Source organism: Cetorhinus maximus, chromosome 4 (genome assembly GCF_964194155.1).
Source record: "Cetorhinus maximus chromosome 4, sCetMax3.hap1.1, whole genome shotgun sequence".
NCBI lineage: Eukaryota > Metazoa > Chordata > Chondrichthyes > Lamniformes > Cetorhinidae > Cetorhinus > Cetorhinus maximus.
The window spans coordinates 150,993,348-151,011,278 of NC_135882.1; the positions used below are offsets into that span (position 1 = coordinate 150,993,348).

The 17,931-nt window shown below is 40.8% G+C and overlaps 1 protein-coding gene across 5 annotated transcripts in view; it reads right to left on the reverse strand.

Moving 5' to 3' along the window:
- LOC144679959 (adhesion G protein-coupled receptor B1-like) overlaps nucleotides 1–15,944 on the reverse strand; it is a 186,727-nt gene extending 170,783 nt beyond the window's left edge. For all 5 annotated transcript variants that reach the window (XM_078540970.1, XM_078540969.1, XM_078540967.1 and 2 more), the window contains exon 1: nucleotides 15,775–15,944. The gene's annotated coding sequence lies outside the window, so the exon portion shown is untranslated. The remainder of the gene's footprint in view (nucleotides 1–15,774) is intronic.
- Between the last annotated feature and the right edge of the window lie 1,987 nt (nucleotides 15,945–17,931).

Consider the following 17,931-nt stretch of genomic DNA (forward strand, 5'->3'; position numbering starts at 1 on the left):
ATATTTTCAAACAATTTTATAAAGATAACTTCCGCGTCACATTTACTGTTATCTGCTTTTGGAGACTCAATGGAGGCCCACTCTAGTATTAACATTACATTTATAACTGGGGCAACAGTTATGCTTTTGTGCCTTAAACTTTTGTGATGACTATTCTACACATTACAATACGCCCAAATATAATTTTACGTTAATTTAAACGAGAAGATATACAGTTACTGTTTTCATAGCAAATATCTGCAGAATTGCATCTAGCGATTAAAAAAGAAAATAAATCTAGTCTCTTAGCAAAGATCAAATGCATCTGATTCCTATTTGCATAAACTACGGCCAGGATATTTAGGTCAGCGAGCGGGTGTGGTGGGGGGGGGGGGGGGGGGTGCAGGACCCGCTCGCCGACACGTAAAATGACGCAGGATAACGTCAGGATAACTCCTGATGCCACCCTGCGTTATTTCAATTTTCAGGTCAGCGGGGGAGCAGCCGAATCAGCTATGGTTGGCGGGCAGGCCGGGAGCCCTGGCGGACTTCAGAAAAAGCATGATACCTCATCCTCGGGCAGGATGAGGTTTCATGAGGGTTTTAAAAAATTTACAAAGGTTTGATTAAAAGTGATGGACATGTCAGAGAAATTTTACTATTGTACATGTACCATTTTTAAACTAGGCACCAATCTCCCTGAGACAGCACTTAGTCTCAGGGAGATGTGAGCTCTTTCGCGTGCATGCGTGAAAGAGCGCACTCTCGGCTGATGGAATCCCCCCCACCAGCACAGGGAGCGCATAGCGCTTCCTGGCGGACGTCACGCTGGGAGGCCTTAATTGGCCTGCCCACGTAAAATGGCGGCGCGCCCCCAATCGGGGGCACCGATCAAAGGCGCGCCTGCTCCTGCACTTCCCCTGCTGACGGGGGGAAAATTCTTCCCTATGGCTGAAACACAGGAAGTTCCATTCCAACACCAGATTTTACCCTACACTGCTCAGAGTATTTATTGGTGATGCTCTGGAACATCAAATGAAAATCTGCTATGAAATAAAGTACATAATATGGAATCAAATCAAGCTGAATATGTAAAGAACAGAGGAGATCTAAATAAGGGAATAAGAGGGGAAAAGAGAGAGTCTGACAACAGATTAGTGGCTAACATATAAGGGTCTTTCATGAATTTATAAATGTATGAATTAGCTGTCAAAGGGTGAATGGGGCCAATTAGAGGTCAAAAACAAGATCTTCAATTATAGGCAGAGGGCAGGTCTGAGGTGTTAAATGAGTAATTTGCATCTGTCTTCACTAAAGAAGAAAATGTCGCAGTGAAAGAGCAGGTAATAGGGATCTAGAATTGGGTAAAGATAGATAAAGAGGAGATACTTAAACAGTTGGCAGCTCGCAAAGTAGAAAAGTCCAGCAAGGATGCATCTGAGGTTACTGAGGGAAGTAAGGGTGGAAATTATGAAGGCTTGGACCACAATCTTCCAATCTTCTTTAGATTTAGACCAGGGGTGGTGCCAGGGCACTAGGGGATGCAAATGTTACATCCTTGTGTACAAAAGGGGAGATGGAGAAACCCGGCATCCATAGGCCAGTCAGCTTAAAGTTGATGATGGAAAAATCTTTAATGATAATAATGCAAGACAACTTAATTGGCATTTCAAAATGCATTGGCGAATGAACAGAAGTTATGCCAGATTTGTTGAAGGTAAATCATGTTGGACTAACTTAATTAAGCTCTTTGATGAGTTAATGAAGAGGGCTGATGAGGTTGGTGCAGCTGATGTTGCATATATGGACTTTCAAAAGGTGTTTGACAAAGTACCACATTGATAGACTTGTAAGAAAATTGAAAGATAATGGGATTAAAGGGACAGGGGCAGTTTGGATCTGAATCGGCTAAGGGACAGAAAGCAAAGAGTAGTAGTGAATGGTTGTTTTTACAGACTGGAGGGAAACATGTGGTGGTGTTCCCCAGGAATCACTATGAGGAACACTGCTCTCTTTGATGCATGAATGGACAAACACATGACAAATGAAATTTAACAGAAATGCGTGAAGTAATGAATTTTGGTGGGAAGCATATGGAGAGTCAATATAAACTAAAAGAGACAATTTTAAAGGAGGTGCAGGATCAGAGAAACTTGGGAGTATATGTACATGAATCTTTGAAGGTGGCAGGCCAAGTTGAGAAGGCTACTTAAAAGCAATGGAATCCTTGGCTTTATTAAGAGAGGCATAGAGTACAAAAGCTAGGAAGCTGCTCAGACTTTATTGAGCACTCATTAGGCCTCAGCTGGAGTAGTATATTCAATTCTGAGCACCGCACTTCAGGAAGGATGTAAAGGTGTTAGAGAGGGTGCTGAAGAGATTTACTCAAATGGTACGAGGATAAAGGATTTCAGTCATATGGAGAGACTGGAAAAGCTGGGGTTGTGTTCCTTCAAGTAGAGAAAGTTAAAAGGAAATTTGATAGATATCATGAACTGTTGTGATAGAGGAAATCAAGGCAAACTGTTTTGAAGTGGCAGAAAGTTGAATAACTAGAGCAGACTGTAGCTAATTGGCAAAAGAGCCAAAGGTACCATGTGGACTTTTTTTTAATAATACAGTAAATTGTTGTGACCTGAAATGCACTGCACTGGAAGGAAACTAGATAAATTATTTAAGAGAAAACAGTTGCAGGGCAGTGGGGGCTAGTTGGACAGATGTACCCTACAGATGTACTGAGCTGAATGACCTCCTTCCGCGTTGTATGATTCTATGTTACCAAGAGATTTACCATGATAAGGATTATGTTCAACTTAAGGGAAACAGAGTGACAAAATAATTACTGCTGTGATAGAAGTAACACTCCAGTGTAACATGTTAGAGCACTGACCAGTACAGTCACCTCAGACTGGTGGGACATATACCAAATGTGAAGAGGAGTTCCCAATTTCAGCCACACTTAGGAGTTAGTAGGACAGTGAATCGGGAAGCGAATACAAGCATTGTGAGATGGCATTTGAAAAAGTTTCACAAAAATCAAAAACGAGAGCTCATGGAATTTGAGCTTACCTGGGGCATGCATCAATAACTGGTTGGGAAGGCGGTGACAGTGGAGATAATCCTGATGAGCAGGATGCAATAAGTGGTCTTCCTCATAGGTTTGCATTTGGCCTTCAGCATATGTATTAGCTGGATGTGCGAATACAGCATTGTATATCCAAATATGCTACAGAAAGTTGTGCAGATGCGTGAAAGAAGTTACAAAGAAATAAAGACATAGTGGGGAAAAACTAGGGCACATAGAGATTGAGGCATCCATGTATAAAAATCACTAAAAACTAGTGCACAGGTGACAGTCATCAAATAGTCTAATATCATGTTGTCCTTTATCTCAAAAGAATATAAAGGTGAGGGAATGATGCTTTCAGAGAAGAAAGACTTACATTTGTTTAGAGTCTTTCACAATCTCAGACATCCCAAAGCTTTATACAACTAAATTAAGTACTTTGGCAACGTAGTCATTGCTGTAATGTGGGGAAACGTGTCAGTTAATTTGCACACAGCAAGGTCCGACAAACAGTCATGAGATTGAGGGGGTTTGTTAGAGCTAAACAACTGAGTTTAGTGTGGGGGATGGGGTAGCTGAAGCCCACAAGCTGTGAAACCTGCAGGATGTAGGAGGTTCTGAATACCTTATATGTCCAGGATGAGTAAATACGCAGGGAGTGCCTTGCATTTATATAGTGCCTTTCATGATCTTAGGATATCCCAAAGCACTTCACAATCAATGAAGTACTTCTGAAATGTAGTCAGTGTTGTAATAAAGGGGAATGCAGCAGCCATAGCAAAGTCCCACAAACAGCAATGAGATTAATGCTCAGATTGTTTTTTAATGCTGTTGGTTGAGTGAGCAATGTTGGCCAGGTCATCGACACTTCAAATAACGCTATAGATCTTCTAAACCTGAGCGGACACTCGTGGCCTCATCTGAGTTATGGCACCTCCAATACTGCAGCACTCCATCAGTACTGCACTGAAGCATCGGCCTGGATTATGTGCTTGAATCTCTGGAGTGGGGCTTCAACCCACAACCTTCAAACGTGGGTGTGCTAGCTCTAAGTCAAGGCTGACAAAAGGCTTTAGTTGTACATAGCCTTTATCAGACCCCAACTGGACTACTGCATTCAATTTTTGGAACCAAGCCTCAGGAAAAGCCTTTAAGGGGTTTCAGTGCAGAATCAACAGAATGACACGAGGGCTTAAAAGGATAGGTCACAAATAAAGGTTGTATAAACTAGGTTAGCATTCCCTTTAAATTAAAAGGTTGAGAGGTGATCTATTTGAGATCTTTAAAATAATTAAGAAATTTGACAGGGAAATGATTTCTTCTGGTGAGTAAATGCAGACCAAGCTGATTATTAAAGCTAAATTATTTAAGAGTGAATTCAAGGAGCACATGTTTACCATCGCGCATATGGTGGAAATTTGGAACTCTTCCCAAAAGATACTCACTTAATTGCAATTTCGAAGACTTGGAATGATGGATTTACAATAGGTAAGGGTATCTAGGGATATGGAGCAAAGGCAGGTAAATGGAGGTAAAGTACATTTCCAGCCATAATTTAACAGGATGGAAGAACAGGCTTAAGGAGCTACATGGCTTTGATATGTTCTTCTCTTCCTACGCACTTTGGGGCCTCAATGCTTTATTTGATTGACAAGAGACTGATGGAAGAAAGATCTACAGTTGAAAAAAACAAACACTCCCCATGTGAGAGTTCTCAACGAGTGTACTGCTTTCACTATCAGATCACAGTTAAGTAAGTGATTGTGATGGATATACGTGGATAATGTCCGTTAGTGATTGGAAGGAAATTTAATTATTGGTTTTCTGTAGAACTATGTTAATGAAAGGACACTATGTTGACATCAAGGTAGTTAGGTGGCACTAGTAATGAGTGACCCCCAAAGTTAAAGTACCATTACGCAACATGTTGAGTTCAAGGATTCGGAGGTTTTAAAAAGTAACTGTTTTGATACACTCTGTATTACACTGTCATTGCTTTCAACTTTCAAACAAATCAACATCACAGAAAAGCACTGAGCTGAACAGCTTAAACTTATTCCAAATCAATTTCACCCAGTCGATTCTTCCCCCTGTTTCTTTCCCTGGGACATGTCAAGACTATGATTATAATGTTCAGGGGTCTTCTCTCAAGCTTCGGCTACTACAAAGCTATTGCTTAGACAGGCATGACAGCTTGGGTTGTTTACATTTTCCATGTCAGTGGTGTGGGAGGGTGCAGGTGGAGGAGTGGGAAATTGTCTGGCATCTACTTAACATCTCTACTTAACAGCGGCACAGCCAAAATCAGGATCTCAGCAGTGTAATGGGATCAATTCTGTGTGTCAAGATTGCTATGGATCAGTACACCAATCCACTATGATGTTAAAACAGCATACTTTTATGTAACTTCTCCCTTTAAGTTTCTTTACATCTTCTTTGATCATAGTACCCCACAGTTTTCAGCAGAAACCTCTCTTAAACCTAGCCATATAGTTATTCTCCCCTTCTTGTACAGCATTAGCTTCCTTACAATATAATGAAAAACTAACATGAAAAATGTTTAATGGGAAGAATAGTGGATAACTATCAAAGTTCTCCAGCTGCTAAGCCTCTGAAATTTTCTATTTTAATGTCACCTCACTTCTTCTCTACCTTTCCTCTCCCACTTTGTCCTCCCATTCATCAGGAGAAACAAACACTTCAGTTTGTGAGAAAAAAAATGTTCATGTTCTCCCTAAGTTATGAAGCTGGTATTTATCTCATATTACCATATCCCTTTCACATTCCTGTGCATTATGCAAAACATTTTATTACATGTTGAAGCTGCAATAATTGATATACATTATGTCATGAAAAGCAGATTATAGCCACAAATTACTTATGGGCATATTGAAGTTTTTAAAGGAAGACCTGTGGTTTTTAAAAGAAACACAAGCAAAGACACTGAGCAAAAGATGGCTGATAATGTAAAGTGACCACTTTCCGGAAAATTCCTATGTGGGTTATACTGACAGGCCTGTCCTGAGAGAACATGGAATGTTGCGCCTGAAAAAGGTGTCATGGCCTTCTTCAAGCAGAGACACTTGAAAGGGAGATAGGAAATATGCAAAAGACTGAACTTTAATCTCCTGTGGTTGCGGAGACAAAAGACTGATTTATACGTCTCAGCAGTCACTCAAAAATCCATCTCCTGTTAATTTATAACTCAGAGGCCTGAATTTTACCTTTGGCGGGTGCGCCCAATCGGTGGGGCCGGGAGCAGTTGGGAATCAGGCCCCTGACAGTAATCTCACACCGGCTGACCAATTAATGGCCAGCCAGCGCGAAACACAAGCTGAAAAGCTCAGTGATGCTGGGGTGGGGGCAGGAAGAGGGCGGGCGATGACATTTCCACAGGCGCAGGTGAGCGCTGTGATAAAGGTCCCTGGAGGCAGACAGCTGTCTTGGGGAGCTGGAGACCTGAAAAGGCTAAACTAAATGTTTTAAAAGCTGAAAAAAAAAAGTGTCCATGCATCATAATCAATCACTTGAAAATATAGCTGATAAAAACGCTATCCGCACAGATTTATTTTTATTTTATTTCATCACGGAAATTTCATCCCGCCTTTGGATGAGGTTTGATGAAAAATGCAAAGGCCGCCTGGCCGATTCGTCCGTCAGCCAAACGAAAGGTTGGACAGGCCATGAAAAGTCAGAGTCAATTGCGCCGTGAGAATGTGTAAAATTGTGTGAGGTGAAAGAAAAAATGAATTCTGGGCATGGACATGCCGTTCCCCCTGCCCCCCCACACCCCTCCCCTCCTGGGAATACACAGGGATAAGTGCGTTAAAAAGCTGGCCGAAGGACAGTGGGTGAGTGACAGAAACAAGAAGAAACACCAAGCAAGTGCCCCTGCGGGTTGCAGGCGAAATCTCTCGCTCTCTCTGTCTCTTTCTTTGTTGTTGTAGGCAAGGCTCAGCAGAAGCCATCTTCGAAAGGAAATCAGATAGCCTCTTCAGCTACCCTGCAGAAGGGTGGAGTTTTACAGTCCTGTTGCAACGGGGGGCAGAGCCATAAAATGCGGCCAGCTGTTCCAAAGTCCACTGACTTTGGTGGGGCCAGAAAATTTCACCAGCAGGAGGTGATGTAAAAGTTCACTCTAAGTATCTCCAGCTAACTGAGAATCTGCCACGGTCAGCTCTACTCGACTCATCCAACCTAATGGCCGCAACATACTGGCGTCTACTCCCTGCAGGCAAGCAAAGGACTGATTTGTAATTTTTTTTAACTTTTATTTGGACTCTTAACTTCTCATTTCTGATCTGTGTGTATGTGTGTCGCGTTTTCATTATTTTTCTCAGGTTTTAGTAACTAATAAACTTACTCCTTCTTTGAATCAAGAAAGCCCTGTTAAATTGGCTCCATAAGAAAAGTAAATAAATTTGGACTGGTAAAAGGTGTCCACGGGGGAAAGAATTTTTAAATTAACCTTGTTGCGATCAACCGAGGGGGTTGAATAAAGAAAGGGAGCCAGCTCATTCCTCCTCACCCGGGATCATAAAATTGGGGTTCCGTCCCGGTCATAACAAATTGGAGATCTCCTCTGGGAATTTAACAAATATTGGACCTCATCTGGGGTCGTAACAAATGTTTATTAAGTTTTAATTGCATTATTGTTCCACTGACAATTACATGGTATTCGGTTCTTACTTGATAACAATAAAAATGATGTCAACCACGATCATCTTCAAGAGCAACTTCATAGGGTCTCCAAAAATAGATTCCATACAGAAGTTCAAGTCTGAATAATCAGATTACAGATTTCTGAGCAGATGGCCTCTAAGACAGGTTTCAATGTAATTAAACAAACGATCAAGATGCAAGATCCTCTAAATTACTGCATGCAATATTGGCGTATGAACGCGCTAACTTTTCACATGACATTCTTTGCCTCTCACGTTGAAGCAGGCACCAACACACTTAAATCAATTAATGCCATGTTAAAATAATTGACAGAAATACCATGTCAATGTGTTAAGTGTTTTTAGCTAAATTGCAGTCATTTCAAGGTTAAAGTGCCTCAATTTATCTGAAAATGTTGTCTTGCTGGTCGTCTTTTAAAGGAATACATCTTATTTTAATGTGAATTTTCAGACAGGTTTAGTTTCCAGAACAGTCAATAAAACTGCAACAAAAATTTTGCTTTATATTTGCTGTTGGGTATGTTTATGCCATAATAAATGACACGTGTACTGTAGCGTGAACCACTGCAACATTATTCAAAACGGAGGACAGCCTCAGAGAACCTAACATGGAATACCCATTCTATGGTGTCATGTTATGGCCTCTCTGAGTAACTTTGTCATTTTAATGCCAGCTAATGCCAAATCAGGAACATATTTGTATGATGTCAGTAGGCAGAGAGTTTCACAGCACTGGTGTGTGCTTGATTTGAAACTAGGAGAAGTCACTTTACAACAATGATTTGATTAGGGGTACCCATCGTAGAATCATAGAATGATACAGCACAGAAGGAGTTTGTTTGGCCCATTATGTCTATGCCAGTTCTTTGAAAAAGCTATTCCAATATGTTCCATTCACCTACCTATTCCCCAGAGTCCTGCAATTTTTCCCCTTCAATTCACCTTTGGAAGTTCTTATTGAATCTGCTTCCACTACCCTTTATAGACATTGGATTCCATATCCTAACAGCTATAACATTCTCTTAATCTCTCCACTGGTTATTTTGCCAATTACATAAATCTGTGTCCACTGGAAACAGACCCTGCTGCCGCTGAAAACAGAGGCTCCTTGTTACTCATGATTTTGATCACCGTTTTACTGAACCTCCCATTGACCTACTCTGCTCCAAGGAATATAACCATGGCTTCTCTAGGTTTTCCACAAAACTGAGGTCCTGCATCCCTGGTACCATTCTAGTAAATCTCCTCAGCATCCTCTCCAAGGCCTTTACATCTGCCCTAAAGTGCGGTGTCCAACCAGTGATTTATAAAAGTTTGGCATAACTTCATTGCTTTTCTTCTTACAAGATTTTATGTGCTTTTAAAATAGCCTGCTGAACTTGCCTTGCCACCTTCAAAGATTTGTATGTGTGCACCTCGGTTCTCTCTGTCCTGTAACCACTTTAAAACTGGATCATTTAGTTTATATTGCCTCCGTTTATTCTTCCTACCAAGATACATTAACACCTCTATGTGTTAAATTATATTTGGCATGTGCCTGCCCATTTCATCATCCTGTCCTCCTGAAGTCTGCTACTTTCCTCCTCACTGTTTACTGCAAATTCCCAAATAATATCTGGGAGTCCTTACAATACAATTCATACAGTCAGTTCTGAAATATATTCATCTGTAACATATGTATCAACATATTTTTTTTTAAATATAAGAAGTAAGAACACATAACAGATTCAGTCTTAGCACCAAGCCAATTTCCTATGTGAAGCATGCTGGCTGTGTATCCTTGTGTTTAATTACCAGGAAGTAAACAGAATATTGTGTTTCATTATTTATTTATTATTTTACATTTTAAAAGCTCCTGTCCTCAACACTAAAATCTTGAAATCTCAATCTAACAGATCTAACTTCTCAAGGTTGATTGACTACACCATTTGGAGTCCCTTGAACAAAAAAATTGCTCCGGGAGCATGCGTATAAATCCCACCACGGTGGCTGGTGTAATTTAATTTCAATTAATAAATCTGAAATATAAAGCTAGTCTTCGTAATGGTGACCATTGTTGTAAAAACCCACCTGATTCATTAATGTCCTTTAGGGAAGGAAGTCTGCCATCCCAACCTGGCCTGGCCTACTTGTGACTCCAGACCCACAGTAATGTGATTGGCTCTTAACCACCCTGTGAAATGGGAGAGCAAGCCACTCATTCAAGGTCAATCAGGGATGGGCAAGTAACGTGGGCCTTGACAGCAATGCCCATATTCCAAGGAAGAATAAAAAAAAATAGTTCCACCAAGTAACAGCTCTGGAACAGATGTTTCAGTCCACCTATATCAGGATAGTGTAAATGAAGATAAATAACTGTTTAATTTTCTTTATTATTGTTCTATCTTATTTTGTGCAGCATCAGAGTGAGTAATGGGCCCAATGCATTTGCATATAGATGGCACCTGCCATGTTAATTTGGCTCATTGGTGGCCCTCTCACTTCTGAGTCAGACCAATCATATTAATCTAGGATTACAGATCAATGCAGTACCAAGGAAGCATTACACCATCAGAGTTAGTGTCTTCTGGATGAAACGTAAAACAGAGTCCCTTCTTGCCTGGTCAGGTGGACATAAGGGATCCCATGGTACTATTTGCAAAAGAGCAGGAGGTACTCTCAATGTCATGGCCAATACCAAACCCTCAACCAAAAACATCAAAATGGAGGTAATTGATCATTTATCTCACTTGGTGATTGTGGGGCTGTCTTGTGAGCGACTTAGCTACCATGTTTACACACATAACATGGTGCTTTGGATAAGCTGAGAAAATGAATAGTGCAATGTAAATGCAAATTCAATACTTACTACCATTGGAGAAACTGTGTTGTCCAGTTAGAAAGAATGCAAGGCTGCTTAGTTGCAGGAGGATAGGCCTAACAAGAGAACTTAAACTCCTACCTTGAATTTAAATAGGTACAAATAAAAACTAATGTTCTTCAAGAGCCTTACCATACTGTTGAAATATCGGAAAGCATTTCACGCTGTTTGGAATGGAAGGCTTTTGCAACAGAAAGAAATAACTCGCATTTATAAAGTGCCTTTTATGACCTCAGAACTTCCCAAAGTACCTTATAGTTAAAGAGGTACTTTTAATGTGCAGTCACCATTTAAACATAGGCAAAGGCAGAATCTATTCTGCAGCAACAATTTTCCCAAAACAGCAGTGACAGGAACATCAGTAAATCTGTTTACTTGCTGTTACTGAAGTACAGAGAAATGTTGGTCAGAGGACCAAGAGAACTCACTGCTCTTTTTCAAAGAATGCAATCTTCAATGTGCCCTTGAAGACGCCATAACCTCCATTTAACAACTCATCCAAAAGACACTTTCTTCCACATAGCACCACTCCATCAGCATTCACATGCTCAAGCCCCACTGTGCTGCTCAAACCAGCAATCTTTGGGTCTAGAACTGAGAGGACTATCAACTGAGCCATAGAGCAGCATTTTGGCCCCGGTTGAGGGCAAGAACAGAGACTGGCAGGCATGGGATTTCCCTATGCCAGCCGGCATCCCCACCACAGTCCCAACTCCCAGCTGTCTTCATGGGGGCTGGATTGTGCCTAGCTACCCGCCCACAAGCAATGGGTAGTTTGAGTCAATTAGAAGTCCAGTTAAGGCCAATGATGAGAGGCTAAATTGAAATTTCCAGCAAGGGACTAGCACTCCAGAATCACTTTGAGGCCTCCCCCCACAGTTGCAATACCTGAGGGTTTTCTCTTCATAATGTTGGCGGCAGCTATGGCCATTTTTAATTTTGAATATGTTAATAGTGCAGAAAGTCCCCCTCTCTGTCTAATCCCTGCACTGGAAAGCTCTCTCAGTTCTAAAGGGCCTCCTACTGCAACCACCCCCACCCCCGCCCCGCGAGCTTTGAGAGCCTATCAGCTGTTCCTAACTCAAGCATGCCTTCTAGCTACTAATTAGCCAATCCAGCAAACGTTGATTTTGGGTTACTGTCCCAGATACAATCCAGTTTTGGGACCCCCATTTGATCTCAATGTCAGGGTCCCCATTCAAAATGGAAAATCCTGCCCATGGTGACAGAATACTCTGAAGAATACCAGGCAATAAACTGCAAGTGATCGATGTTGCCAGGTCCTATATATAATTTTTAATATAATTTTTAAACATAGTGATAAACACTGGGCTTGTTTTTAATATTCCGTTTTGCTAGAGTTGCTTCAGTTCATCTCTGCGAGGTTGAGGGGAGATTTGCTAGGGGTGTACAAGATAATGACAGATTTAGATAAGGTAGACAAATAAATGCTATGCACATTTGCTGATGGTACAAGGACTAGGGGACACAGGTTTAAGGTTTTGTCCACAGATACAGGGGAAAATAAGGAATAAGTCTTTTTTTATGTAGCGGGTGGTAATAATTTAATACTTGCTGCCTACAAGGGTGGTGGAAACAGAGAAAATCAATGATTTCAAAATGAAGTTGGATGGGCATTTGAAGGAAATACATTTTCAGGATTACGGTGATGGAGTGGGGGAATGGGACTTAACTGGATTTTTGTAGAGAGCTGGCATGGACTTGATGGGCCCAATAGCCCTTTTCTTTGCCACCATAACTCAATGACTGTCCTAACTCCCTACTGTGTAACCTAGACAGCAGACACAATCACGATTATCAGGTTTGTCTCATAGAGCAGCCTAGGCAATGTTAGAGGAGGCAACTACATACATAATTTATTTTGCAGATTTTATGGGGCCAGAGTAGAGGGATGTTAGTATATGGAATGAAAATTCCCTTCGCTCTAACCAAATAATGGGCCTCAGCTTTAAGAACACAAGAAATAGGAACAGATGGCCATATAGCCCCACAAGCATGTTCCATCATTTAATAAGATACTGGCTGAACTTTTATACCAACTCCACTTCCCCATCCTATCCCCATAACTTCAAAATCCCATCCCTGCTCCCCACCCACCCCACAGGAAGAAAGGTTGGTCTCAAACCAACCAACTTTAAACAAGGCTGCCCCACAGTCATAATGCAGTCGGGCGGCCTTAATGAGGTGAAGGCCTGACTTTCACTCCTCAACAAGAGGAAGTCCTTCCCTTGACAGCTGGCAGCCAATCTGAGCAACCAGCAAATCTAGCAGCCCCAGCAGTGCCAGAACTCAGTAGTGGTCACTACTGGGCCTGCAAGCATGACCACAAAGAAAAGCAGTGATGACCCGAGTAAGGTAAGTCTGACTTTTAGGGCAAGAAGGGATTGGGCACCCTTGGGAGGGGGGCAAGGGTGGGTGGCAGATCGAGTTTTGGTGTCCCGGTGGGGAGGCACAAAGAGGGGTAATACCTTCGGGGAGGGGTGCCCCAGATGCACAGAGCACCCCCAGGAGGACGTATCCCTTCTTCCTTCCCACCTGTGTTAAACAAAAGCCTTCTCACTCTCGCCTGCCTGCCACTGTCAAACGTATTACCTCAGTGGGGGCAGATTGATGGTCTTAAGTGGGCCTTAACTAGTCATTTAAGGACCTCAATAGACCTAAGGGCGAGTGGCCTAGTGGGCACCTTACCCAGCACAGACCCCCATGCCCCTCCCCCCCCCCCACCCGCATTATGGAGACATGGGACATGGTCAGAGGTGGACGGGAAGATGGTGGTTTAGCCAGCAGACATATCTTACATGCACCCCCCGCTCACCACCCCTCACCGAAAACACGCCCAGCGGCGGGCCATAAAATCCAGCTGATTGAATAAATGCCAATTAAGTCAAATTAGCAGCAGTTTGAGCTGCTGGCCCATGTCTGTTGGGACCAGGATTTACCCAGGACCCTCCGAGCCCATATCTTTAGTACACCAGAAGGTTGTTGGTCACAAAATTAATTAGTACCAACCATGCCTCTGAAGCAATACTGCTCCTTTGATGGAATAATTTTTCTCTCACAATCAATAACTTTGCAATAGACCAAGCTGATTGTAATGATTAATTTGTTCCACAGCTATACATCACTTGGGCAAGAAATTACTAATGGAGTCAAACTCGTGTTTGCTAAGAAAATGAACTGCCAATACTGCCCCTTATACTGGTAAAGATTGTAAGGAAAACCTCCAAAGGTGGGAAATCTTAAGTCAGTGCAGACAAAGCTGGAGATGCACAGCAGGTGGATCAACATCTGAAGTAGAAAACAGGTGTCAGCATTTCAGGTCAGACCTTTCAAACGAACTACAGGTCACACCTTCAATAATATTTCATCCTCCCCTTTCAGATGCTGCCTGATGTGCTTTGCACTTCCTGTCGTTATTTATACTATTACTCATTTCTCATGCACAAAAATATATCCTCTGAATGCAAAAACAATTGCCTGATGGTAAATTCACAATATTCTACAAGCCCAATAGCATACACCAACTGGTTAATTTCGCATTAAAAAATGTCTTGTGCAGATCCAGTATTTATTCTTCTCGATTAATTTTAGAAGTGTATTTTTGTCTATGTAGATATCGGTATAATCTATAAAATCCATATTGTATATACATTCAATATTTGTATCACGCATAAAAATTGGCATTTTTTTCCATATACAAGCCACTATATAATAACCATTAGAACAACTGTCATTATCATTAAGTTACAGATACAATCATATAAAAGTAAGCATAATGAAACTGGAGATTTAATTACACAAGAATCATAAAGTAAAACATGTATAAATGAAGCATTGTATAATAATTAATGTTAGCTACTAAAGTGTGACAATCACTTGTCCATAAAGCAAAAGAAAATTAATTTTTGCAGATGTCATAATCTCTCGCCAACAAACAAAAATAATAAATTTATATTGATAATAATTCACGGCAACATTCTGAATCATCACAGTGTGTTTAAATTATGTTTTAGACCATTCTAAACAGCTTCTATCTGAGAACATGACCAGCAACCATTTTATTCTTAGTCCATTCACATAAATGGCCAATTCCATTAGCAATGCCACGCCAAATAAAAACAATTCAAATAGTTTCACATTCTATACTGACAACAGAGTTGATCTGATCGGGAATCATGTGTGTATATTTAACATATGCAGCTGAGTACCAAAGTTTTACTTCCCTAGGCTATTATAATGGATAGTAGTTGCAAATAGAATGGGCTTGTGTTGACACATGGTGCCAGACTCAATTGTTTCCTAAACTGTTTATTTAAATTCAGTAGAGAAGAGAGAGAAAAAAGAAACACACATAAGGCAGAACGTTTAGTAGATGTACATCTGATAGCTGTGACACTTAGTTTATCATCCTGGCGTAAAATCACTTGCTATTTATCCCTTACGTCACTGTTGATTTATATCAATAATATTTACTATGAAGTCCAATTGCATTGTTCATAAATTGGCATTTGGTATTTGGAACACGCCTAATCACATGAAGTATTAATGCTCATCATAACATTAAAGAATATTGTGATGAGGATACTACGTAGCGAAATAAAAAATTTATTGAGACAACCCGTTTATATTTCTAGGAAATGTTTTGGATGTCATGTACAATCCATCCACAGCCACAGACGGAATTTAACAATTCTGCAAGATGTGCACTAGTATCGCGCAACATTTGGAACATATTTACTTGATGAATAAAACAAATTGGCGTTTGGCAGCATTTGTGAGTGCTAAAACCATTTTACTCCTACACATTTCAGGCAACTGACCACAGAAAATGAGAATTCAGCCTAATATCATGTGAAAGCATCTAAAGAGCATCTTAACAAATGCTGATTGCAATGTATTCCAATGCCAAGGTGCCGTCGTAAATACCAGCTTCTTAATAGACGCAGCAGCCACCAACACACACACATCCATATATGAATATATATTTCAAAAATGAAATGCCAGCCTTTAATCACAGCTGACATGTCTCTTTTGATGTTGCATTCACTTGCAATGAATTCGACTGCTGATTTTATGCTGTTTATTTATTTTTTTCTCCCAGAGGCTAAATGCACCATTTTTTTTTTCTCCCTTCCAAAAATAAAAATAAGTAAAAAAGGACTCACCGAATCTGAAGAGAGCTGAGCCAAAATGGCGAAGCTGGAGAGACGGTCACACTGGCATTTTGTACGTGACGAGTCAATGGGGAATGTCTTGCAGCCGCGACTCGACCAGACCCCCTGTACGGCAAAGCTGACAATTTCCAAAAGAGAAAACACAGATACACATCTCTAAATGAAGAGCTAAAACAAATGCGACAAATCTCACGCATGTACCAGAGAGAGAGAAAAAACCCCAAACAATAATAATAATAATAATAATAAAATCAAAACAAGGCGATGCATCAGCTCGGCACCGCACGAGTAACATTTAATGAATAAGTTTCCTTCCAGGAAAACAGCGACGGACGCAATGATTGCAATTACTTGGACGACAATTCCTCTCCCCACAGAACCAGCAGCAGCAGCAGCAAGCCCTTACCCAGACCAAAACATAAAAGTCAACACTCAATTCCCCACATCCTGCATGCCAGGGTATAACAAAAGTGACATTTGAGACGGGGACTGCAGACAATCCCGGTCTCTTTAACAGGTCCCGCTATTTACAGAAAGAGAGAGAAAACAATGTATTAATGTCTATAATAGTCCGAGTGATATCGGAAGGACGGCTTCCCCTTTTTATAAAAAAAAACCGGCACGAAAGACAAGCAAAATAACATCTAAAAAGGTAGACGATTCATCCCTTTGAATGGAGGACGCCGAAAATTTAATAAAATTCAGCAGCTTACTTGCTACCTGAGAGCCGGCTTTCAGTTTACTTTGGCCCCCCCACAGGTTGTCTAGGCAATACTAAGACAGCTGTCCTTTTGAAGATTATTTAACATTTCTTCCCAGGCATCAAACACCAATTTACATTGCCTTTTTTTTTCAAAAAAAAAAGAACTCATCTGAAAACATGCCAAATAATTTAGGTACTGTACAGTCATCAATTCTACAAACACTAAACAAAAAGTGCACGCACAAACCTGTTTCCAAAACAAGAGCACTATAGCACCATTACCAATAGCACAGACTTAAAACAGAAATGCACACTGTAACAGTGTTCCAAGGGTTTGGGAGCTACTTAGGAAAGGAAGCAATGAAAGGAAGGGGGGGAAACAAAATGCACTGAAGAAAAGCAAGTATGCCATCATTAAAGTGATGAGTCAAAGAGCCGGTGACGGATTTGGCAACAACCCATGGCAAAGGAGCTTTCGAGCTTAACTTTTCTCGAGTGTACATGATTTCTTCATATAAATAATTAACAAATAATTTAAGTCTCAGTCACAGCGCAAAACTGAAAATTTAAAAAGTCACATTGCACTTTAGGGACGAATTCAAATTAAAATTGCTGCAATTTCTCAGATCCAAATTGTTCCTGCTAGAACAAATTTTGGGTTTAATGACACCTGTCTCTCCTGAAATAGATGTGTGAATAGTCAGTGGGACACATTGTTCCTCTGTACTAGATACAATTATCATGTGCAATATACCTGCAGCTATAACCACAAAAAGATAGTGGCTTTTTTTAAAAAAATTACATTTAACAACTTGCTGTTTTCAAAATTTGCCTAGTGCAGAAAATATGCATCCAGTCTTTAACAACCGTGTACACACACACACGTCTGTTTTCAGTTGAGATGAGGGAGATATGTCTGATTTTTGCAGGTCTTTGGGGGTGGGGGGTTATCTGAACCCATGTTCATGTCAGTCAGATGTATCTGCATGTGTCCGAAGCAGCCTTCAAAAGATTTATTTACAATATCAACCTTCAGCTTCATTAATAGCTAAGCATCTATGCTTAAAGGGCTACCATCTTTTGCTGCCCCAAACTAGCCAGGTTTCATGCAGTGAAGGGGAAATGGATTTGGGGTTGAGTTTTGCGGTTTTTCTTGTTTCTGATAAATCTTCATTGAAACTTTATTAATCTTAAATGAGTGATAGATGCATGTCACAAACGATGCCTGGGTTCACACAGTTGAAATTTCTGGATCACCCATTAAAAAAACCTTACCATATGGCAGAAAACTGGCAACCGCAGAGCAAGCGCCATAAGAAAAAAAATCCCTAAGATTTATCCCTGCACAGTAACAGATAAAGTGACGGTGTATGTCACGTGTTACAGTCGGTATTAGTGAGCCAAGATCAGTCTTACAAGTGAATAAAAATCACAAAAATCAACAC